The sequence below is a fragment of the Geotrypetes seraphini genome, chromosome 3, assembly GCF_902459505.1.
Source record: "Geotrypetes seraphini chromosome 3, aGeoSer1.1, whole genome shotgun sequence".
In the NCBI taxonomy this organism is placed as follows: domain Eukaryota; kingdom Metazoa; phylum Chordata; class Amphibia; order Gymnophiona; family Dermophiidae; genus Geotrypetes; species Geotrypetes seraphini.
The window spans coordinates 113,494,648-113,518,665 of NC_047086.1; the positions used below are offsets into that span (position 1 = coordinate 113,494,648).

Here is a 24,018-nt window from a genome sequence, read left to right on the forward strand (position 1 = left end):
AACTGGTTCGATAGCATGGAGACGAAGCAGAGCTTGAGCTTCCTGAAGAAGAGTGGTCTGGAAAGGATTGGATTGATACTCTCTTGGAGGAAGCTCTGGTGGAACCTGAGTGAAATGAAGAAAGTATCCTTCCCTGATGATGGTCAGCACCCAGAGGTCGGATGTAATTGTCATCCATCGGTGGTAAAAATGATGGAGACGACCTTCTATAGGGGGAAGAGAAGTCAGAGACAGAACGATGGAGGTTATGCTCTGTTGTAAACAGTCAAAAAGGCTGTGAAGCCTTAGGTGCAGCACAAGGTTGAGATTTTTGTTGCTTCTGAGGCTGCTGTTTCTTAGGATGGGAGCAAGTATAAGGAGCCGCCCTTGGAGCAAAACGCCTCTGGTAAATGGGAGGAGGACGTGTAGACTTGGCAGGAGTTGGCTTGGGCTGTCTGACAATAGAAGCGAAAGATTTTTCATGTTCAGACAACTTCTTGGTGGCTGCCTCGATAGATTCATCAAAGAGGTCATTGCCTGCACTAGGATAGCCAAGCAGTCCTGAAGATTAGGGTCCATGTCAATGGTATGAAGCCAGGCAAGGCGACGTGTTGCTACAGAGCAAGCAGCCACCTGGCCAGACAACTCGAAGGCATCATAAGATGACTGAAGGAGATGTAATCTGAGTTGTGATAGAGAAGCAATGACTTCTTGAAATTCAAAGTGTTTTTGAATATCCAAATAACTCAAAAATTTAGGTAAAAGAGTTATGAGGAACTCAAAATAAGTAATAAAATGAAAATTATAATTAAGGACTTTAAAGGACATCATAGAATTTTGATAGATGCGACGTCCGAATTTGTTCATAGTTTTCCCTTCCCTTCCAGGAGGAATAGTGGCATAAACCTTTGAAGGATGGGACCTCTTTAAGGATGACTCCACAAGCAGGGATTGATGAGATAACTGTGAGTTGTCAAACCCTTTGCGATGGAGAGTTTTATACCTAAAGACCAATTTGCCTGGAACAGGTGGAATGGTATAAGGGGTCTCCAGGCATCTGGCAAAAGTATGAGACAAAAGCTTGTGAAGAGGAAGCTTAAGTGACTCTGCCGGAGATTGAGGCAGATGCATGACTTCGAGATACTCCTTAGAGTATTTGGAACCAGCATCTAATTGAAGATCCAAGTCAACAGCCATCTGACGAAGAAAAGATGAAAAAGATAGCTGATCTGCCAATGCTTTGCCTCGAGAAGGACTCCAGGTCATCGCAGCCTGGGTCAAAGATGAAGCTTCGGCAGGAAAAAAGGCATCAAAAGAATATGGAGACTTGGGTGAAGCAATCAAAACCGCTGCATCCTCGAGGTGTGGAAGTGGAGACCTCGAGAGTCGGCGGTCTAGTCGAAGTAGGAGTAGATCGAGGCTTAGTTGAAGAGGGACGTTCTTTAGAAAAAGGACTATGCCTGGAAGTATGCCTCAATTAAGGCCTCGATAGTCGGTGAGAATGGTGCTTGGAAGCAGATCTCGAAGATCGAGGAGACTTCACCTTGGAAACAGAAGCAGCCGATGCCACCAAAGAATGGATAGGACTGTAGGCTGCAGATCGAAGCTCCAGAGGCTTGGTGGAGGAACCTCGATGCACTCCCAAAGACTCTGCTCCTTGTATAGAGTGTGAGGATTCCTGTCGAGGCACTTGCAAAGATTCTGCTCCTTGCTTTATGTGCTTAGATGCCAGACCAGACACTCATAGAAACTCTGCTCCCTGCAAAGAGTGTGCAAGCTCAGACTGAGGCAAAGGAAGCGGCTTGACCTCGTGGGAGTCTGCAGAATGCCCAGGCTGGATGAGAGGAAGAAGCTTCGGTCCCATATTAGTAAGGAACTGAATGAATTGCTTCTCCAACATGGTCTGGAAAGAAGCTGGCAAGGATGAATCCGCGTCTGAAACCGGACCACCTGTTTTGGCTGGAGGTTCCATCGAGGCGGGTGTAAATGTGCTTCGACTTGGAAGTCTTAGGCACCTTAAGCACCACCGCTGGAACTTTCTGTTGAGCTATCTGACCTGAGGATACAGGGGAAGATACAGCAGACGTCGTCGAGGAGAGAGCCGCTGCAAACGATGAAGGTCTGATGAGGCTCGAGGTGGAAGCAGTAGAAACAGCAGGAGTCTCGGTCGAAGGTGAGGTCGAGGTTGCCTTCGAAGTCGAGGGATCGGAGGAAGAATCCATCCCGAAGAGCTTCTCCACCAAAAGATGACGACGTTTAAGGGCTCGAGGTTGAAGAGTAGCACAGCGTTGGCACGACTTCGGTTGATGATCCGGCCCAAGGCACTTGAGGCACCAACGGTGTGGGTCTGTGAGGGAAATCGCACGCTGGCACTGGCTACACTTCTTGAAGCCCGTTGCTGGCTGGGACATAGGAGGAAAAACAGCCGCCGCAAAATCAAAGCCCCTGGTCTGCGGCCGAGTGGCCTGCCCCGGCAGCCGAACGGAAGAAAGTAATTAAAAAAAAAAAAAAGAAAAAGAAAAAAAACCTACGATTCGTGAAGAAAAAACACAAACTGCGGTGTAGAGAAGGTACGAAGTAACAAAGTTAAACGCAGAGAGTCAAAGATGGACTTCTTGGCTCCGCGGAGAACTGAGGAGACGCGCCCTACGCTGGGCGGGAAGGCACTTGCGCATGCGCGGTGTGGTTGACTCAAAACTTCTAGTTTCTTCAAGCAAGTCTGCTTGCGAGCTTCCGCATCCGGTCCGCTGATGACATCACCCATATGTGAGAATAGGCTGCCTGCTTGTCCTGGGATAAAATGATTTTATTTTCAATTTAGTGACTGAAATGTGTCAGTTGTGAGAATTTATATCTGCTGTCTATACAGTAGAACTTCTGTAAGTTGACCACCCAAGGGACTGTAACAAACTAATCAACATACGGGGGTGGTCAACATAAGGAACTAGGTCTACTGTACTGCTACATACATGTACTTTACTTTCTTGTACAGTTTTTATAGAGAATATCATACAAAATCAAAACACAGTAAAACAATACATACAGTATCATACAAAATCAATACATTTACTGTTTTCTCATGTTTTAATCATTCTTTCTGAAAAAAAAAGTCAGTCTTGATCTATTTCTTATTCTTATTACAAAGGTTCAATATTTTTATAAACGACCTGGAAGAGGAAACAACATGCAATATAATAAAGTTTGCAGATGATACAAAACTATGTCGGGCGGTTGGCTCTCTAAGGGATTGCGAGGACCTCCAGAAAGATCTGAACCAGCTGGAAACGTGTGCGATAAAGTGGCAGATGAACTTTAACATAAACAAATGCAAGGTGATGCATCTAGGAAAGAAAAACAAGGAACATGAGTATAAGATGTTGGGGGTGAAGTTAGCAAAATGCGAACAGGAAAGGGATTTGGGGGTACTGATTGACAGTACCCTAAAGCCATCGGCTCAATGTGCGGTGGCGGCGAAGAAAGCAAACAGGATGTTGGGCATAATTAAGAAGGGGATTACGAGTAGATCGGAAGATGTCATAATGCCTCTTTATAGAACAATGGTCAGACCGCACTTAGAATACTGTGTCCAACACTGGTCTCCATACCTTAAAAAGGAATATAACTCTGCTGGAGAAAGTGCAGAGGCGAGCCACGAAACTTATCAAAGGAATGGAACATTTGAGCTACAAAGATCGACTCAGGAAGCTGGGACTGTTTACCCTTGAGAAGAGAAGACTGAGAGGGGATTTGATAGAGACTTTTAAAATATTAAAAGGATTTGATAAAATAGACCAAGAAGCAGCTTTACTGAAATTTTCAGATGTGACACAGACAAGAGGTCATAGCCTGAAACTGAGTGGCAGCAGGTTTAGGACAAATGTCAGAAAATTCTGTTTCACACAGCGCGTGGTGGGTGCTTGGAATGCACTCCCAGAGGAGGTTGTGGAGGAGACTACTGTACTGGGATTCAAACGCAAGTTGGATGCACAGCTTCTTGCATTTCATATTGAGGGATACGGTAAATCCAGGTCTCCAAAAAGGAGTACCTAAATGGGCTGCCGCGTGTGCGGATCACTGGACTAGATGGACCTCGGTCTGATCCGGTGAGGGCGTTTCTTATGTTCTTATGTAAGTTGAGAAAGCACTTTTAATGCTGGCTACACCACTCAGTATACCTGGGCATTTTCCACAGCAAATAACTTCAACTGCATTATCAGATGCCTGACATCCTCTTTGTGCCATCCTCACTTGCTTCTACCACTTCATCAGCACCTTCATGCACTTTTACACTGGTCTGTACTATATTGCTTGGAAAACTGCTTCTGGGTCAGGTTCATTACAGGTTGCCATCTCATCATCCATTGCAACAAAGCCTTCAAAATCTACTCCTTCGAATTCTGCCATGGGACATGGATTGTCTGATGGGGCTAAAACATTGCGCTCTTGGGTTGTGACAAATCCAACATTCTTGAAATGCTTCTGTATTGTTTCTGGCTGAGCTTTTTTGCAAGCATAGCTGATCCAGAGCACAGCATCCAGAGTGTTAACTGATACAGCGGATAAAGTTGCTTCAACAGGCGGACCACAGGTTTGTGTTTCAGTAATGACCACTGCAGGACCTGGGCTTGGTAGTGCATTTTAATGTTTTGATGATGGTCAAAAGGTTGGAGTTTTAAGTTTGTGTTTGGAGGCAGAAATTTCAGTGTCACATTTGTGAGATGATTCACTTGCGGGTGGCCAGGACAGTTGTGTACTGTCAATAGAATAGACTGTTTCTTCTTCTTCTTCATTTTTCAGTCGATATCCCTTACTCATTCCTCAAATAGGACACCAGTCATCTATGTGCATTTGTTTGATCTCCAAGTGATGTGGAGGTCTTCAGGCTTCAGGTTCTTGAATGTGCTTTGCAGATTTACTAGTCACCAAGGGCTTTAGTTTCTCACTGGTTGAGCAAGCACATAGCAGTTTTACGCTCTTACATTTGTCACCCTTCATGATGAGGCTCCTGTCAACCATTACCTTGAAAAAGAGACCGCACTCTTCAGTGTTAAAGATGTCATCATCTTTGAAGCCTCTGATGAAGTCCAAGAACTTTTTGATGAACTCTTCCACAACTTCTACTGGAACTTCATTAGCTTCACTACACAAGACTTTCTGGGAGATCTCATGTCACAGTTTAAATTTCTCCAGCCAACCACTTGATGCTTGGAAATCTGTCACTCCAAATTCTTGTGCAAATTTTTTTAGCAACTTTTTGGATCACTGGCCTGGAGATTCAGGCATTAACTGAACTCATTTGAAACAACTTAACATGGCTTCATTTACTTCATTGAGGGAAGATTTCCTCCTTTTCTGCTGTAAGTCTTCGCTTTTCTTACCATATCTCTCCAAGTACTCATGTTTACATTTTTGGATATTGCTAACTGGTCTTGCTAACACAAAATATTCTGCCATCTTTCCTTGGCTGCTGCTTTCCAGAAAATGTAGAAGATCAACCTTTTCCTTCAATGTTGGCTCTTTGAGTTCTTTCCTTTGGGCCATCATGTCTTGATTAACTGTACAAATTTTCAGTAATTGTAGGATATACAGTACTCCCCTGATATTCGCGGGGGTTCTGTTTCAGAAATCCCCATGAATTTTGAAAAACCACAAATACAGTTTTTCACCTGTCAAGAGGCAGGAGAGGGCAGCTGGAGCACCAGCGAGTGAAGAAAATCATTTGTGGTATGCTCCGACCGCCTCTTCCTGTTACTAAAGTAAGGCTACACCAATCAGGAGCTGCTTTGACCTCTTTGAAAAAAAACAAAAACCTGGGTATAAATGATAATTACAATTTTCTCTGCATAGAGTGTTTGTGGAGTTTAATTTTATGGTTGCCATTATGTATTGTTATTGTGTGTATATGAAAACTGAATGGAGGAAATTGCATTACAATTAGTACTATTATTATGGGGGGTGGGGTCTGGGGCAGAACTTGGGCTGTCTGTGGTTGGGGGCACTCGGCTTGAAGAAGTTGAGAAACACTGGACTAATCAGTGTGATTCTTTTGCAGACAGAGAAGCTATGAGTAGGCACATATTGAGCAATAGTTGCATTCTGTGCAACTCACCCACTAGCACAGGGCCGCCATCAGGGCAGTACTACCAGTCCTGCATTCAGGGGCCCGGAGCTGACAGGGGGCCCGGGCTCCCCCAGAGTCCTAGGCCACAGTCTAGGAAGGGGGCGGGCCGCCCCAGGTGCACAGGAGAGAGCTGGACGGTGAACCCGCGGAGTTCAATACATCTCTAGCCGCGAGGCTCGTCTTCTGTTCCTACCTGCCCTGCCGCTCATATATAGCCGATCGGAAGTGTTCCCCGATGTCAGCGCTGACGTCGGAGGGAGGGCTTAAGCAAAGCTGGGCTGGGAGGCAAACGCGGAACACAAAAGGGGGGAGGGAGTGCATTTTGGACACAAGGCATGAACTTGGGAGAGAGGAAGGGAGGGAAAGAGATGCTGAGGTGGGGGAGGGAATGTGTTTTTGGACACAGAAGGCATGGACTTGGGAGAGAGGAAGGGAGGGAAAGAGATGCTGAGGTTGGGGAGGGAATGTGTTTTTGGACACAGAAGGCATGGACTTTGGAGAGAGGAAGGGAGGGAAAGAGATGCAGAGGTGGGGGAGGGAATGGGTTTTTGGACTCAGAAGGCATGGATTTTGGAGAGAGGAAGGGAGGGAAAGAGATGCTGAGGTGGGGGATGGAATGGGTTTTTGGACACAGAAGGCATGGACTTGGGAGAGAGGAAGGGAGGGAAAGAGATGCTGAGGTGGGGGAGGGAATGGGTTTTTGGACACAGAAGGCATGGACTTGGGAGAGAGGAAGGGAGGGAAAGAGATGGTAGTGTACACGGGGAATAGAAGAAAGGAGAATTTTTGGTCATAGGGAGGGAGTGAGGTACAGATAGTGGCATACCAGGGGGGGCGGTCCGCCCCGCCCCGGGTTTATGTCCCAAGGGGGTGCACAGCTGGCCACCCTCCAGTGTTCTCCCTAGGCCGTCAAATTGCGGCTCTTTAGCCACTTGAGTGCCATCGCCGCCATCGGGAACAGGCCGGCACCGAGTTCTCCCTGCTTTTCCCTTTGAGGCCGATCAACTCTCACCACTCGCATCAATTCTGACGTCGGAGAGGACGTTCTGGGCCAGCCAATCGCTGCCTGGATGGCCTAGAACGTCCTCTCCGACGTTAGAATTGACGTCGGGTGGCGAGAGTTGGTCGGCCCCGCGGGGAAGAGAAGCAGGGTAAACTCGGCGCCGGCCTGTTCCCGATGGCGGCAGTGGCAGCCTATTTCCCCAGTGGCGGTGGCAGCATTTTCCCAATGGTGGTGGCATAGGGGAGGGCAGGGAGAAAGAAAGAAAGGGGGGGGGCAGGAAGCCAGAAAGAAAGAAAGGGGGCAGGATGAAACAAAGAAAAATGAGGCACGGAGAGAGAGAGAAAGACAGACATACAGAACGAAAGAGGGTGTGGAGAGAGAAAGAAAGAAGGGGGCAGGGTGAGAGAGAGAGAAAAACAGACATACAGAAAGAAAGGGGGTATGGAGAGAGAGAAAAAGAAAGAAGGGGCAGGGTGAAACAAAGAAAAAGTTTGGGGAAGGAATGAGGTCTGGAGGAGAGGAAGCATACAGGAGGCTGAAAGAAGGGAAGAAATATTGGATGCACAGTCAGAAGAATGAAGTGCAACCAGAGACTGATGAAATTACCAAAGGTAGGAAAAATGATTTTATTTTGAATTTAGTGATCAAAATGTGTCTGCTTTGAGAATTTATATATGCTGTCTATATTTGCACTATGGCCCCCTTTTACTAAACCGCAATAGCATTTTTTAGCGCAGGGAGCCTATGAGTGTTGAGAGCAGCGTGGGGTATTCAGCGCAGCTCCCTGCGCTAAAAACCGCTATCGCGTTTTAGTAAAAAGGGAGGGGGAAAATTTGTCTATTTTTGTATAGTTGTTACTGAGGTGACATTGCATAAAGTAATCTGCCTTGACCTCTTTGAAAACCCGCAGAATATAAATGATAATTAACATTTTCTCTGCGTATAGCGTGCTTTGTGTTTTTAAAATTTTATTGTTGGTAGATCATTTTGACTTGGCCACAAAGGTAAGGGGGAGGGAGGGGAGCTGCTGAAAGACATATAGTAATCCTTGCAGGCTTGACTGTGCAGGGAATTATTTTTGTAAAATCATGTTTTGTTATGTGACTGGCATTATTTAGACTTTAATTTTTATGAATGAATAGAATGAAAATGATATAAATTACTTGCTTGTTTTTATGTGCGTGCGCTGAAGGAAAGTGGAGAGAGAATGGGCTGAGGATGCTGAAGGGAAGTGGGGAGAAGACGCTGATTTATAAATTGACAATTGTACAGAATATTGTTTCTTTTTTATATTCATCCATGGCTGCATGTTATTGATGTGCTCATATGCACTTATTTATCATCATAACATATACATCATCATTAACATGCAGCTGTGGATGTGTAAGGACAAGCTGAGGAGGATGGATGGGAAGGAAGGAAGGTGCACATATCAACATATTGTACATTTTTAACATGCATGATGCAGCTATAGGCAAGCTGAGGAGGATGGGATCATACAGATGTGTATGTTCAGATATGCGCTCAGATGTGTAGTTTTTTCTGTTATATTTATTAAGCTTACAGTATTTATAAAAACACATTTAATACTTGTTACAAAAAATATTGTGCAATTGTGATCTACTTCTGGCCTACAAAGGTCAAAAGAAATCCTTAACTGAGATTTTACATTCAAAAGTGAATTATAAGCTACTAGCACTATTATTTATTAGTTATTTATTATGCAGATGTTTGTTAGTTTGTTATTAGTTCAGTATTAGACATATGTTAGTTTAGAATAGATAGGTATAGATTAGTTTAGTTTAGGTTAGGTTAGGGCCCTGCTGAAAGAGTCTACCTTGACGTGGTTGCAGGCTTACAAATCTTTTGGTCAAAGAGTGCGGCGACATGGAAGAAAAGGGGGTCGGGGGGGGTGAAGGGGTGCATGGGGGGCCCAATAGGATTGCTCAGTAAGGGGCCCTGAAATTTCTGATGGCAGCCCTGCACTAGCACCCCCAACTACTTTACCACTGCCAGTGAAAATGGTGTGTTCTGGTAGCAATTGTGCCGCACTGCACAGCTCTGGAACAGTAGTGGCCTAAGGACCAGATCAGATACTGAAGATACAGAATCAAAAGATACAACTTAGGCAGCAGAATGGGGTGACCTACTGGGGCCAAGACCCTATCAATATTTTGCCCAACACGGCATCAGTAATTAGAGAGTCTTGGGATAGGTCTGAGGATATGTTTATCTAGTTCCCTATAACATAAAAGGTGTTCTACTGCCCCTCAGGTTTGGATGGTGGGAGTAACCATAGGTGTTTGGGCACCCCCAATATTAAGCAAACTCCATTATTCCGATGAGGGAACATTCATTTATGTGGAGTGTAGCACAACAAATCATCGTGAAAATCTAGCTCCTACGGTAGGAACTATCAGATAAGGTGACTCCAGGTAGAATGTATTGTTTGCCATTAATTCCTCAGACAGCCCTGTTTGACTGACCTTCTAACACCGAGCATTAGGTGTTTAATAAGCAATGCACTCTGCCGTCTGCTCTTTCTCGCGTCTATCAAAATTCGGCGACGTGCTCAAAATATGACAGTCCTTCCTTCGCTGCTTTGGAAAAAAAAAAAAAAACCCTAACCCTAACCCAACCCCCCTACCCCCCCAAAAAATAGATGTGATGTTCATATTTAAGCAGGGTTTTATGTCATATTCCGTCATGTATGTCCCAAAATGTCACCTAATGCTGGTCAAATGAATGCTCAGCTTCGGCCACTAATCTAGCTAAGATCATCTGGTTCCAAGTGAAGGGAAGCGGACAGTACGTACATGTGTTCGTTTCGGCAAAAAGCAATTAATCAATGCTGAATGAGTTCAAACAGAAAAATAATATTGAAAAACAAAACCCCGATTTTGTGGTCATTAAATCTCTCGGGAAGTCAGTGCCCGTGCCTCCCCCCCCCCCCCCCCCGCAAAGGTGAGGGCTGCTGGAGAGCACACTTTTTTTTTTTTTTTTTTACATCCTTAAAAAAAGGCAGTCAGCTCAACATTACACCTGAGCGGACAAACCCGGCCGTCGGCCACCTGCAGAAGCACAACCTAGAGGAGAAAAATCTCCAGCGACAAAATCCTCCTTCATCCTTCCCTTCACCTCATCCCCTCAGCCTGCCTCCCTTTTCCCGCCCCCAAAACCGGACTCGTCCAGCCCTATACTGTAGTCTCCCCAGCAGGCAGTCACGAGGCGGGGCCCGGGATCTCCGTTCCAAGAGCGGCATTAGGCGCAACCGCTGTCACTCCGGGCCGGGACCGGCGCTGATTGGCGCGGTGCAGCCGGAGGGCGGTTCGGGGAGTGCGCGCCTCGCTGTATAGGCTGCTGCAGCAGCTGTCGGTGGAAGGTACGGTTGCAGCTGCTGAGGCTCAGTTGGTGCCGGCTGGAGAAGAGGTGCAGAGCAGCAGGTAAAACAACCGCCGTTCTGTGGCGTTGCAGGATGGGGTTTTGCGTGCGTAGTGTGTCAGGGCAGGTGCTTGGCAGTTTGAGCTTGTGCCCCGCCGGCAGTAAGGGCACGGAAGGTAATCTGCGGCAGTATGTGTGTGTCACCAACGTGTGGAGTGACAGGGACAGGACCGGAGGGGGGGGGGGGGCAGGAGGCTGCGGAGGCTGCACTGACATACTTTTTCTAGACTCGTGCACAGGACAGGGCTGCTGCATGGATACAGTGCGTTTTGTGATTTCTTCGTAATGTTTGAAAAGCTGGGGTCTTTAGGATCAGTGATGCGTGAAATACTGTACTTCTTTTCAGATTAGTCTACTCTATACAGTTTCAGCTGGCTAAAGTAGCTAATGGTTTTGCGGGGGGTTGCTTTGCTCTGGCTACCAGTGGTCTCAAACTCAAATCCTTTACAGGGCCACATTTTGGATTTGGAGGTACTTGAAGGGCCTCAGAAAACCCCCCAATTAATGTCTTATTAAAGAAATGACAATTTTGCATGAGGTAAAACTCTTTATAGTTTATAAATCTTTCCTTTTGGCTGTCTTCATAATAATATGGTAATTTATACCTAAAGAGACAAATGATCAAGAAACTTGTATTTTACTTTTGTGATTGATAAACATACCAAGGGCTTCAAAATAGTACCTGGCGGGCTGCATGTGGCCCCCGGGCCGCAAGTTTGAGACCACTGCTCTACATTCATCAACACAATTCCATCCTTTTGAGTTGTACTCTGCTAGCTTAAAGAGAAAGTCTTAAGTTTAACAACTGACATGTTTATCTTGTATGGTGCTGGCTTTACACATGTGTATGAATAAGTTTTATATTTATTTGCAAATGAATGTATCTTTTCCTATTGTAAATAACCATTTTCCCGAGTTTCCTAAAAAAATAATTTGATAATATATAACTAGATATATATTATCAAATAAATAAATAAATGCATGCATTCAAACATAACTGAATTTCCACAGTCAAAAACATGTTTTTGTTTGTCAGGAGCAGATTTTCTTTTTCATTTACTAGAATAGCAGTGCCACTGCACTGGTATTTTAATAAGCTTAAACATTTTTAGCTGAAATGGAACACTATACGTCATTGTTAGGTCGAGTCACTGTGTATTAGGGATTATTTTAAAGACTCATGGTCTGCATGCAGAGTAAACAGGTACTACTTTGGTCAGGGTACAGGCTAGTATATATTAGTGACTTGTGGATGCTAATGGTAATCTCAGGATTGCCAGAAATCATTACTTCAAGCTTTTTTTTATTTTTAGCTCAGTAGTTCCTTGCTCTGCTTTGGACTTCCAGCACAATCATATCTGGGTTTTACTGGCACTGCAAGCAACATTGAGAGCGTTCACAATATCTATTTTTCTCTAAGGACTCCTTTTATCAAGCCGCGCTAGCGGTTTAACGTGCGTGATAGCGAGTGCTAAACCGCCAGCTGCGCTAGCCGCTACCGCCTCCTCTTGAGCAGGCGGTAGTTTTTGGCCAGCGCAAAAGTCATGCGTGTTAACCCCGCTAGTGCGGCTTGATAAAAAGAGCCCTAAGTTGTACTATCCAAAACTGTTTCAGACTTGGAGCCTATTTGAACCTCAAGCAGGTTTAAGGATTAATGAACTAAAATAATTCACCACTTCTAAGGCTTCCCCCCCTCCTTTTTTTTTATCCTTCTCCATCCATTTGTTTAATTCAGTGGTTCCCAACCCTGTCCTGGAGGAACACCAGGCCAATTGGGTTTTCAGGCTAGCCCTAATGAATATGCATGAAGCAAATTTGCATGCCTATCACTTCCTATAGACTGCAAATCTCTCTCATGCATATTCATTAGGGCTAGCCTGAAAACCCGATTGGCCTGGTGTTCCTCTAGGACAGGGTTGGGAATCACTGGTTTAATTTATGATGATGATCCTCAGCCTGGCTCTCATAGATTGTGGTTACTCTGGAACCTGGTACATGTGCACCATGGAGAGGGCAAGTAGCTGTTACTGTTCTGTGATGGCCGGAATCTCAACTCTGGGGCTGTGAATACCATCTCCATGGCAGCCCCAAGCCCTGGCTTGCCCAGTGAATGGAAAATGAGCTCTAGAACTGAACCCAGATCTCCTGTTTAGTAGTGCCCAACACATTTTTGATATTTTGTGCACTGATATGAAGTATAGCAACTAATTCAGATAAGCACGTCTCAGAACATTTGCGTTTACAAAAATGACAATTTCTTGTTTTGTGCTTGAACTGGAATTAAAATATTTTTCTCATGGGCGGACCAGCTATATCCTTTTTCTGCACCATAGTTCAGGCATATTCATGCAGCTACTTCCAAGAAAGAGGTAAGGGGGAAGAAACATTGCTGCTGTTACTACCTAGTTACATATTTAGTAAACTGAAGCACAAAGAGAGTGCTCTAAATGCTATTTTTATATCCTTCTCAGTGAAAAAAGTCTATTTTGGAAAGGCACTTGAAGGTTGTTTCAGCTTAGGATAGTGATGGAAAAATAAAACCAAACGGGAAGAAATAGTGAGGAGAAAAGCACTGTAGGTTACTTTATGTTTCAGCACCTTAACTGTTTATTTTATGAAGTAAAAATAGAGAAAAGTTCTCTAACAAATGCACAGTATATATATATGGCATCAGTCTATAAAGAGATATACAATATAAATGTGGGACTCAGAATAACCTGGGTCTCAATGTACAGTACTTCAGTTATTAGTTGTGAGAAATTTGGAGAAGTTATTCAAGTTACCTGTACGTATTGTGAAATTTCTTTGCCAGTAAAGATTTACCATCCTCTTCTATTAACTACGTTAGCAGTTTTTAGTGCGATGAGCCACACTGAATGGCCCGTGCTACTCCCGACGCTCATAGAATTTCTATGAGCATTGGGAGAAGTGCGGGCCATTCAACGCGGCTCTCTGCGCTAAAAACTGCTAGCGCAGTTTAATAGAAGAGGGGGGTTAGTTTTTAGTTAATTAATCATCATTCCTTATACACACCAAAAGTAACCATAAAAGTTGGACAGCATGAAAACAAGTGAAATGCCAAACACAAGAATAGGCAGCACCCAGACAGTATAATACAACATAACACAGGAATTGGGACGAAAGATGATACAACCTTAAGGCTAAGAACATGATGGCTGTATAGGCCCAGATGCCAAATTCACCTATTACCATATGCTGGTGAGAAAAGCCATGTCTTTTGACCCCAAATTTAACCTGGCATAAGAGCTCTTAGAGCTCAACTCGTGGATCGGATTCCATAGGTGAAGGGGCCAAGTAGAAAAAGGCACCATGTCTTGTAGACAAGGGAATTAGAGAAGTGATTACTCTGGAGGAACTGAGGGGATAGATACGAGTGTAAATTGTGACTGACTGGATCTGAAAGATGCTGAGGACTGAAAAGCAGAATGTGATGGGTTAGCATAAGAATCTTGAGTTTAATCCTAGACAGAAAAGGCAGCAAGGGTGATTCCCTTCTTAAGAGGGGCAATGTGGTTGAATTATTTTGCAAAATTGAGAACAGTGGACTAAGTTAAGTGCTTGCTTATTTGCTTTTAAATTTAAAACATCTTAGTAACCTACATAACAGCATTATGAAGATTGTGCTGAAGTATATTGTGCCATTATAGCATTTTGTACAATGTTTCATATTTTTAATGGAGGGTTTTTTTTTTTTGCCTATAAATGATATTGGTCCATACTGATGTTAACAGCTTTAAAGTAGATCAAGCTGCACATGGTGGATATGTGAGGCTTTTTTTTCATCCATTTGAGTTTGATATATTATTTGAATTTTGAGTGATTTAATATTCCACTGTTCTTGGTTTTGTTCCTTATTAGAATTGCTGCACGCACTAGACGCTAATGCCAGCACTGAGATGGCGTTAGTTCCAGCCGCATAGCGCGGGTTTAGCGCGTGCTAAAATTCTGCATGCGCTAAAAACACTATCGCAGCTTAGTAAAAGGAGCCCTAAGACTGGTGCATTCTCCATAAACTACAGAATTAAGACAAAATTACCCCCCCCCTGCTTTTACAAAACCGCGCAACAGGTTATTAGCGCCGGCACACTGAATGCTCTGCCCTTCTCCAACGGTCTTAGAATTCCTATGAGCGTTGGAGCAGCGCAGAGCATTCAGTGCACTGGCCGGTGCTAAAAACTTCTTGTGCGGTTTTGTAAAAAGAGGTGGGGTAAAATACTAAAACTATATTTAATTATCATTAGTATAATACTTTGCAAAATAAAACATTTTCATAGCCCAGCGAAAACCCAGATAAGAAGAAATTTGTCTCAGATATAAAGGGAAAGCATTCCAGAGCTTAGTTGCTTGGAATTGGAAAGATGCACCAAAAATGTGTTTAAATAAAATGAATATGTAAGTAAACAACTTTGCCATGAATTGTTAGATGCAAGTAATGATAAGAATGTGAAAAGTATTATGGGCTGAGACCCAGAGCATACTAAAAATTATACAAGCCACTTTAAAGAGTGTTGGAGTACCAGTAATTCTATCATATTACCTCGCTCTGAAAAATCAGTCTAGTAGCAGTATTTTATGAACTGAAGTCAGTTTATCACCTTTGCAGAGACTCCCAAATACAAATCTTTTTAGTAGTCAATATGAGGTAAGATCAGTAATTGAACTAATAATTTTAAATGATCTAAAAAGAAATCTAATGGAGTGTAAATATCTCAGCTTAAAAAATACTGTGCTGTTTGGTATGGCAATGAGAGCAAAAAGTCAGATTTCTTCAAATAATGACAAATTATTACTTATAATGACTGGGGTTGCCATTCAACAAATTACATATACAGTGGTACATCGGTTTACGAGTGCACCGGTTTGCGAGTGTTTTGCAAGACGAGCCAAACATTTGCAAACTTGGTGCCTCGTAAACCGAGCGCGCCTCGATTTGCGAGCGCCCCCCCCTGCTAACCGGCACCCCCCCCGCCGCGACCTAAGGTCCCCCCAACCCACCCGAAACCTCTTCTTACTTTGATATAGCCTCCGCACCTGCACTAGCATGTCCTGTGCTGTGCCGGTGCCCAAAAATCTGCCTCCAGTGCTGGGCCTTGAGCATGTGCGCATGCTCAAGGCCTGAGAGTTCACGTCCAACGTGAACTCTCACGTCCAACGTGAACTCTCAGGCCTTGAGCATGCGCACATGCTCAAGGCCCAGCACCGGAGTCAAATTTTCGGGCACCGGCACAGCACAGCACAGGATATGCTGGTGCAGGTGCGGAGGCTACATCAAAGTAAGAAGAGGGTTCGGGTGGGTTGGGGGGACCTCAGGTCGCGGCAGGGGGGGTGCCCGATGGCGGCGGGGGGTGCCGGATCACGGGGGGGGGGGCCTTCGGGGGGAGCAATGCCGATTCTCATGGGGGGGGAGCAGCGCTACTGGCCTCGGGGGGGGGGGTGGAGGGTGGGAACCTATCAAAGCGAGTTTCCATTATTTCCTATGGGGAAACTCGCTTTGATAAACGAGCATTTTGGATTATGAGCATGCTCCTGGAACGGATTATGCTCGTAATCCAAGGTACCACTGTAATTGGAAAAACTGGAGTAGATTAAATTATAATTTCTGGTGGAATTCCTTATGTCATATTTATAAAATGGAAAGATTTATTGCAATACAACGAGGATGTTTTAGGAAATTTCAAGATGTGTGGGAGCCATTAACAAAATATTGTACTGATTAGATGACATTTTTTCCCTTAAATTTACAGGTTCAATTATGAGGGGGAAGGGGGGATAATTTTATTATTACATATTGTACAAGGTATTTGATTATATAATAGGAAAGGGTGGATAGGGTGGGTGGTAAGAGCATATCATTTGTACTATTGATGATTATTAAGTGATATATTTATTGTTAATCTGTTTTAACATATTGACACACATTGGGCAGAGAAATGGCAGATGAAGTTTTATATGGAAAAATGCAAGGTAATGCATTTGGGCAGAAAGAACAAGGAGCACGAGTATAGAATGTCAGGTGCAACTCTGGGTAAGAGCGAACAAGAAAAGGACCTGGGGGTACTGATAGATAAGACCCTGAAACTGTTGGCACAATGTGCGGCAGCGGCAAAGAAAGCAAATAGAATGTTGGGCATGATAAAGAAGGGAATCACTAGTAGATCAGAGAGGGTGATAATGCCTATGTATAGAGCAATGGTCAGACCACACTTGGAATACTGTGTCCAACACTGGTCTCTCTACCTAAAGAAGGATATAAAACTGCTCGAGAGGGTGCAGAGGTGAGCAACGAAGCTAGTTAAAGGTATGAAAAACTTGAACTATAAAGAACGACTTAAAAAAACTGGGACTATTCTCCCTTGAGAAGAGGAGACTGCGAGGGGATCTGATTGAGACTTTTAAGATAATAAAAGGAATTGACATGATAGAGCAGGATAAAAAGTTATTTACGATGTCAAATGTGACCAGGACAAGAGGTCATGGTCTGAAGCTGAAGGGGGACAAGCCCAGGACAAAAGCCAGGAAGTTCTGCTTCATGCAGCGAGTGGTGGACACCTGGAATGTTCTCCCGGTAGAGGTTGCTGCAGAACCCACAGTTCTTGGTTTTAAGGGCAAGTTAGATGCACATCTCCTCGAAAGATGCATAGAAGGATACGGGTGACCAACCTTTTTTTTCGCCAGGTTACACCTGGCTGGGCCTCCGCGTGAGCGGATCACCGGGCTTGATGGACCTAAGATCTGATCCGGAGATGGCAGTTCTTATGTTCTTATTGTAAGTTTGAAAATGAATAAAGATTAAAAAAAAAAAAATACTATCCCAAATAATTTTGGATCTTTTACTAAGCTGCAGTACAGGTTTCTACTGCGGCCCAGGGTGCTAAATGCTCCGATGCTCATAGGAATTCTATGAACGCTGGAGCATTTAGGCCTAGATTCTGTAAAGGACATCTAACTTTAGGCGTCCACAATGTGGACATCCATCGACTTAGGCATCCAAATAAAGTGGATAATGAGTCCAATTAATGACTTTAACAAGCATTAATTGGAACTTAGACGTCCAAATAGAGGACGCGATTCTACAAATAGACATCCACAATTTCGTGGATGCCCATCAGAAAAAACTGTGTCTAAAAAATAGACGTGGGCGTGGCGTGGGAGTGGCTTTGATGTGGATGTCCATTTTCAGAATCATATGGTGCTCAGCACCCGAATGCATCTACCTAATGCCTAAAATGTAGGCATTGCAAAACCAGGTCTACTTTTCAGTGTGAGCTGACTCAAGGGCTTCAAGGTAAAATAACACTATTCGCCGATGACGCCAAACTATGTAATATAGTAAGTGAATGCAGTTTACAGAATTATATGGCGCAGGACCTGCTTACATTGGAAAGTTGGTCCTCAACCTGGCAGCTAGGCTTCAATGCTAAGAAATGTAAGGTCATGCACCTCGGAAGCGGAAATCCATGCAGGACGTACTTCTTGAACGGAGAAACTTTAACTAGGACTTCAGCAGAATGAGATTTAGGAGTAATCATCAGTGCAGACATGAAAACTGCCAATCAAGTGGAGAAGGATTCATCTAAGGCAAGGCAGATATTGGGTTGTATCAATAGAAGTTTCGTCAGCCGAAAGCCTGAAGTCATAATGCCGTTGTACAGGGCCATGGTGAGACCTCATCTGGAGTACTGTGTGCAATTCTGGAAGCCACATTACAGTAAAGATGTGCACAGAATTGAATCAGTTCAGCGGACGGCCACCAGGATGATCTCGGGGCTCAAGGGTCTCTCGTACGAAGAGAGACTGAACAAATTGCAGCTCTACACTCTCGAGGAACGTAGGGAGAGGGGAGATATGATCGAAACATTTAAGTACCTCACGAGATGTGTCGAAGTGGAAGATGATATTTTCTTTCTCAAGGGACCCTCGGCCACAAGAGGGCACCCGCTCAAACTCAGGGGCGGAAAATTTCATGGCGACACCAGAAAATATTTCTTCACAGAGAGAGTGGTTGATCATTGGAACAAGCTTCCAGTGCAGGTGATCGAGGCAGACAGCGTGCCAACTTTAAGAATAAATGGGATACCCAGTGGGATCCCTACGAGGGTCAAGATAAGGAAATTGGGTCATTAGGGCATAGACAGGGGGTGGGTAAGCAGAGTGGGCAGACTTGATGGGCTGTAGCCCTTTTCTGCCGTCATCTTCTATGTTTCTATGTTTCTAGTTAGGTGGGCTAGACTTAGGCAGCAGTTAGGTGTCTGTGTATAGGTGAACGGGACTTTTAATTGTGGAGTTTAGAGGACTCCAGGTTGATATTAATCTCAAAATATGTTTAATAATGTATCACTTAAAGCACATGAAAAAAAATATATTGCATACTTCACCTTCTATTTTTTAGCCTAAAGAGGACTCCTCTACTACTAATAGCAAAATATATTTATTAATGCATTATTGAAGCAAATCATATGAAAAAAATATATAGATTGCATACTAAACCTTATTTCCAACAGGTTAAGAACATTAAAAGAAATACACTACTCACAGAGAATGTCTTATAGTTCAGAGCAAGTGAACGTGTCTGATGCACAATCGTGACATCATTGTGACATCATCAAAATGCACCTAAATAGCAGAATGCAATAAAGAATGATAGGAACCCCTGCCTAAAAGGAAACACTTGTAACTCTTTAGTTAAAGGTGCTGCTTCAGTGGTCCAAAGGTCATGGGTTCAAATCCACACAATTTTCCCCCAATATCTTAACAGCATCATTTGTTCTCATAAGAGAGTATGGATTGTGGACTTTGCCATTTACATTTGCACTCTGCCTTTTCTAGGGTCCAGTGGGAAACTTATTTTTACTCTGAGATGGCTAGGATCTCCTAATGTATCATATCTCCTTGCAAAGAACCTCTGCCTAAAAGAAAGTAGCTGTAGCTCACTGGCTAAAGGCGTGGAGGGGCATAATCAAAAGGGACGTCTAAGTCTGTTTACGTCCATTTCACACGTCGTCCAAAGTCAAAAAGTGCCTAAGTGACATTTTCGAAAGAGACATCCAACTTCTTTTGACTTTCGAAAATCGTCCAAATTATACGTCCTACAGATCTAATCTAAAACATCTATCTTTATAGTCCATTTTCGTACAAATGTCAGTCCAAGTCAAAAACATCTAGAACAAGCCCTGTTGGACGTGGGAGGGGTCTGCAAAGTGATTGACAGAACACCCAAACAGGGCACCTAAATAGTGGGGTACCTTACAGGGCACTGCTGTGAACTTCACAAACAGGGTGCCATGGCTTCTCCTCATTACAGCTCCTTTATAGGTGACGGTGAGCCCTCCAAACCACCTCCAGAATCTCCTAGATCCACTTATCTACCATCCCTATAGCCCTTATAGATGCAGGAGCCACTTCTATGCCAGTACAAAAGGGTTTTGGGGGTGTATAGGGGAGTGCACATGTTTCAATAACAATGCAGTGATTACAGGAGCTTATGGGCATGGGTCCATCTCTCTATGGATCCCAAACCCACCCCCAAGATGACTTAAGCTGCCTCTGGGCTGGAAGACTAGGCTTTCCTATGCTAGGCAGCCAGGTGATGATGGTCTGGAGGCTGAAATTTCAAGTTATGATTAAAATTTTTATTGGGGTGGGGGGTGTTAGTGATCACTGGGGTAGTGTGTGGGGGGTCTGTGTTATGTGTTTTCAGTGATTATCTGGTGAGTTTAGGTGGGTTTTAGTGACTTAGACCATGTTTTAGATGGTCTAAGTCAAAACGTCCAAGTTTCCTCTAGACTCTGTTGTTTAACTTTTGGTTATACATGCTGTACAACTAAGTCTAAGCTGGCCCACATCCCGCCCAACTCCCGCCCTCGACACGCCTCCCGAAATACCCCGTTTAGCTTTGGACGTTGAGCGGCTCTATGAAGGCCTAAGTCGTTTAGAAATACAGTGGTACCTCGGTTTATGAGTGCACCGGTTTGCGAGTGTTTTGCAAGACGAGCAAAACATTTGCAAAATCAGTGCCTCGGAAACTGAGCATGGCTCGATTTACGAGTACCCCCCCCCCGCAATCCGGCACCCCCCCTGCGATCCGGCACCCCCCCTGCCTCAAACCGGCACCCCTCGCCACGATCCGACCCCCCCCGACACGATTGGGCACCCCCCGCCACGATCTGACCAATCATGTCGGGGGGGGGGGTCGGATCGTGGCGGAGGGGTGCCGGTTCGAGGCAGGGGGGGTGCCGGATTGCAGGGGGGGTGCCTGATCGCAGGGGGGGGGGCCTTCGAGGGGAGCAATGCCTGTTCTCGGGGGGGGGGAACGCATCAAAGCGAGTTTCCATTATTTCCTATGGGGAAACTCGCTTTGATAAACGAGCATTTTGGATTACGAGCATGCTCCTGGAACGGATTATGCTCGTAATCCAAGGTACCACTGTACGTCCAAAACCCGGTTTGATTATCGGCAATTGGACGTTTTAGAGAAATGTTCGTCCAAGTGCCAATTTAGGCCAGTTTTTGGACGTTTTTCTCTTTCGTTTATGAGCCCCATTGCTTCTGCCTTCCAAAGGTCATAGGTTCAAATCCCAAGTATGGTCAGATACCCCAACACATATTTCTACTTTTTAAATAGTGGCATTTTGCTATCTTGGTGCATATTGATGATGTCACAATGATGTCAAGATTGTGCATCAATCACGTTCACTTGCTCTGAACAGCAGCCATTGTGTGAGTAGAGTATTTCTTTTAATGTTTGTAACCTTTTAGAAATGGGGTTTAGTGTACAATCTATATATTTTTTTCATATGCTTTGTTTCAATAATGCATTAATAAATATCTTTTGCTATTATATTAGTAGTAAAGAGGAGTCCTCTTTAGGCTAAAAAATAGAAAGTATGAAGGGGCATAATCGAAAGGGACGTCTAAATCCATTTGCATCTAAGTCACAAGTCGTCCAAAGTAAAAAACTGCCTAGGACACATTTAGAAAAATACGTCCAAAATTTTTTTTGTTTCAAAAATCATCTAATTATACGTCCTGCCGATCTGATCGTCCAAGCCGCTAAATCATCCAAGCCGCTAAATCGTTCATTTTTATACCACATTTCTGTCCAACTTTTCGTCTAAGTCAAAAACGCATAGAACAAGCCCTGCAAAGTGATGGACTGAACACCCAGACATGCCACCTAAATAGTGGGGTACTTTACAGGGCACTACTGTGAACTTCACAAAAAGGATGCCATGTTTTCTCCTCACTACAACTCCCTTATAGGTCACGGTGAGCCCCCCCCAAAGCACCTCCAGAATCCTCTAGACCCACTTATCTATCACCCCAATAGTCCTTATGGCTACAGGAGGCACTTATATGCCAGTACAAAAGGATTTTGGGGGTGTATAGGGGAGTGCACATGTTTCATTATCAATGCAGTGATTACAGGGGCTTATGGGCATGGGGCATCCTCTGCATGAGTCCCTAATCCACCCCCAAGATGGCTTAAGCCGCCTCTGTGCTCGATGACTAGGCTTTCCTATGCCAGGTGGCTAGGTGATGATGGTCTGGAGGCTGAAATTTAAAGGTGTGATTAATATTTTTATGGGGGGGGGTCGGTGATTACTGGGGTAGTGTGTGGTGGTCTGTTTTATGTGCTTGCAGTGCTTATCTGGTGACTAGGTGGGTTTTTGTGACTTAGACTATGTTTTACATGGTCTAAGTCACAACATCCAAGTTCCGTTGATCCTGGCCTGTATAACTTTCAGTTATACATGCTGTTCAACTAAGTTTAAGCCGGCCCACGTCCCGCCCAACTCCCGCCCTCGACACTCCTCCCGAAATGACCCGTTTAGCTATGGTCGTTCAGTGGCACTACGAAGGCCTAGGTCGTTTAGAAATACGTCCAAAACCCGTTTTTATTATCGGCACTTGGACGTATTTGGGAAATGTTTGTCCAAGTGCCGACTTAGGCCGGATTTTGGTCGTTTTTCTCTTTCGATTATGAGCCCCTTAGTGTATATATATATATATATATATTTATTTATTTATGTGCTTTGTTTAAGTAATGCATTATTAAACATTTTGAGCTTAAAATCAAGCTGGAGTCCTCTTTACCCAAAAATAAAAGCCCTGTTCAGCTATAAGAAGATGCCTCACGGATGCCTAAGTCATGTCCATCTAGCTTGCACTAAACAGAACCCAAAAAACCTAGTTTTATAATTCACATACAATTTAATAGCTGATTGTGTGCTGCAGTGTTTAGAGCTACAGCCTTAGCACCCTGACGTTGCTGGTTTGAATCCCCCATTCCTCCCTGTCACAGAAGAGAAATAATAAATAAATAAATAAAATAATTCTGGTACCAACATTTCACTGCATACAATTTTAATGAAAAACAGCAAAAAATCGCCATTCTAATGAAGTCATAATAATGAGACGTGATATTGTGTAAACGTCTATGTTGCCTAAAAGGCGATTTTGTAAAGGACGTCTAACTATTTAGACGCGTCTAGACTCGCTGAGCGTGATTCTCTATAGTGCATCTATACGACAAACTCTTTTTTCTCACGATTGAAAACCCATACTTTATTAATATGGTTCAGTCACTGAGACCAGGATACAATCCACTCATCAGGCAGATGTTGCAGGGACACTGCTGGATAAAGTGTATGACAGAGAAATGGAACAATGTGCAACAGATCTAGTGGGTAAAATTGATAACCTAAGTCTTGATGGGTGGAGTAATGTCCACAATGATCCTGTTATATGTGCTTGCATAAGAACAGAAGAAGGGAATGTCTTTTTTGCAGAAACAATTGATACCTCAGGAAATGCACATTTAGCAGAATACTTACAGGAAGTAGTAGGAAAAGTTATAATAAAATGAAAGCAAATTTCAAATATTTAGTATGCAATTTAGTAACAGACAATGTTGCAAATGTATCCAAGATGAGAATAAATTTAGAAGATCATGAAGAGAATACCAAACTAATAACAGCATATGGTTGCAGTGCTCATTTGTTGCACCTCCTAACCAACGACTTCAATAACAATCATTTTACAGCAGCAGCCCTGAAAAAGAATTGGTGGAACCAAGCTAACGCTCCCACAAGATGTTAGATGGAACTCTGTAGTGGACTATTTTTAGCAGTGTATCAAGAATTGGCCTATTCTGATGACAGTTTGTGGACAAAAATGATAGAAAATAGATGGCACTATTATGGCCAAAATCCTCAACGTTGGGCTTAAGGAAAATGTTGAAGATATGTTGAGAATCCTGAAATCTATTTCTGGCGCTTTAAACAAAATACAGAAAAATAGCTGTTTTATTGCTGATGCTGCTGACATTTCAAAGGAACTGAGTGAACTGAGTGAGCACTTAAAAATAGAACTGTACAATGACAGAATTTAAATTACAAGCATTAAAAAAATGAATAGGACAAGCATTGACTTTAGCTCATTTTCTTGCAAATAT

The 24,018-nt window shown here is 43.7% G+C and overlaps 1 protein-coding gene across 1 annotated transcript in view; it reads left to right on the forward strand.

Moving 5' to 3' along the window:
* Nucleotides 1-10,483: 10,483 nt before the first annotated feature.
* RCAN2 (regulator of calcineurin 2) overlaps nt 10,484-24,018 on the forward strand; it is a 224,102-nt gene continuing 210,567 nt past the window's right edge. The window contains exon 1 of the mRNA XM_033937347.1: nt 10,484-10,546. The gene's annotated coding sequence lies outside the window, so the exon portion shown is untranslated. The remainder of the gene's footprint in view (nt 10,547-24,018) is intronic.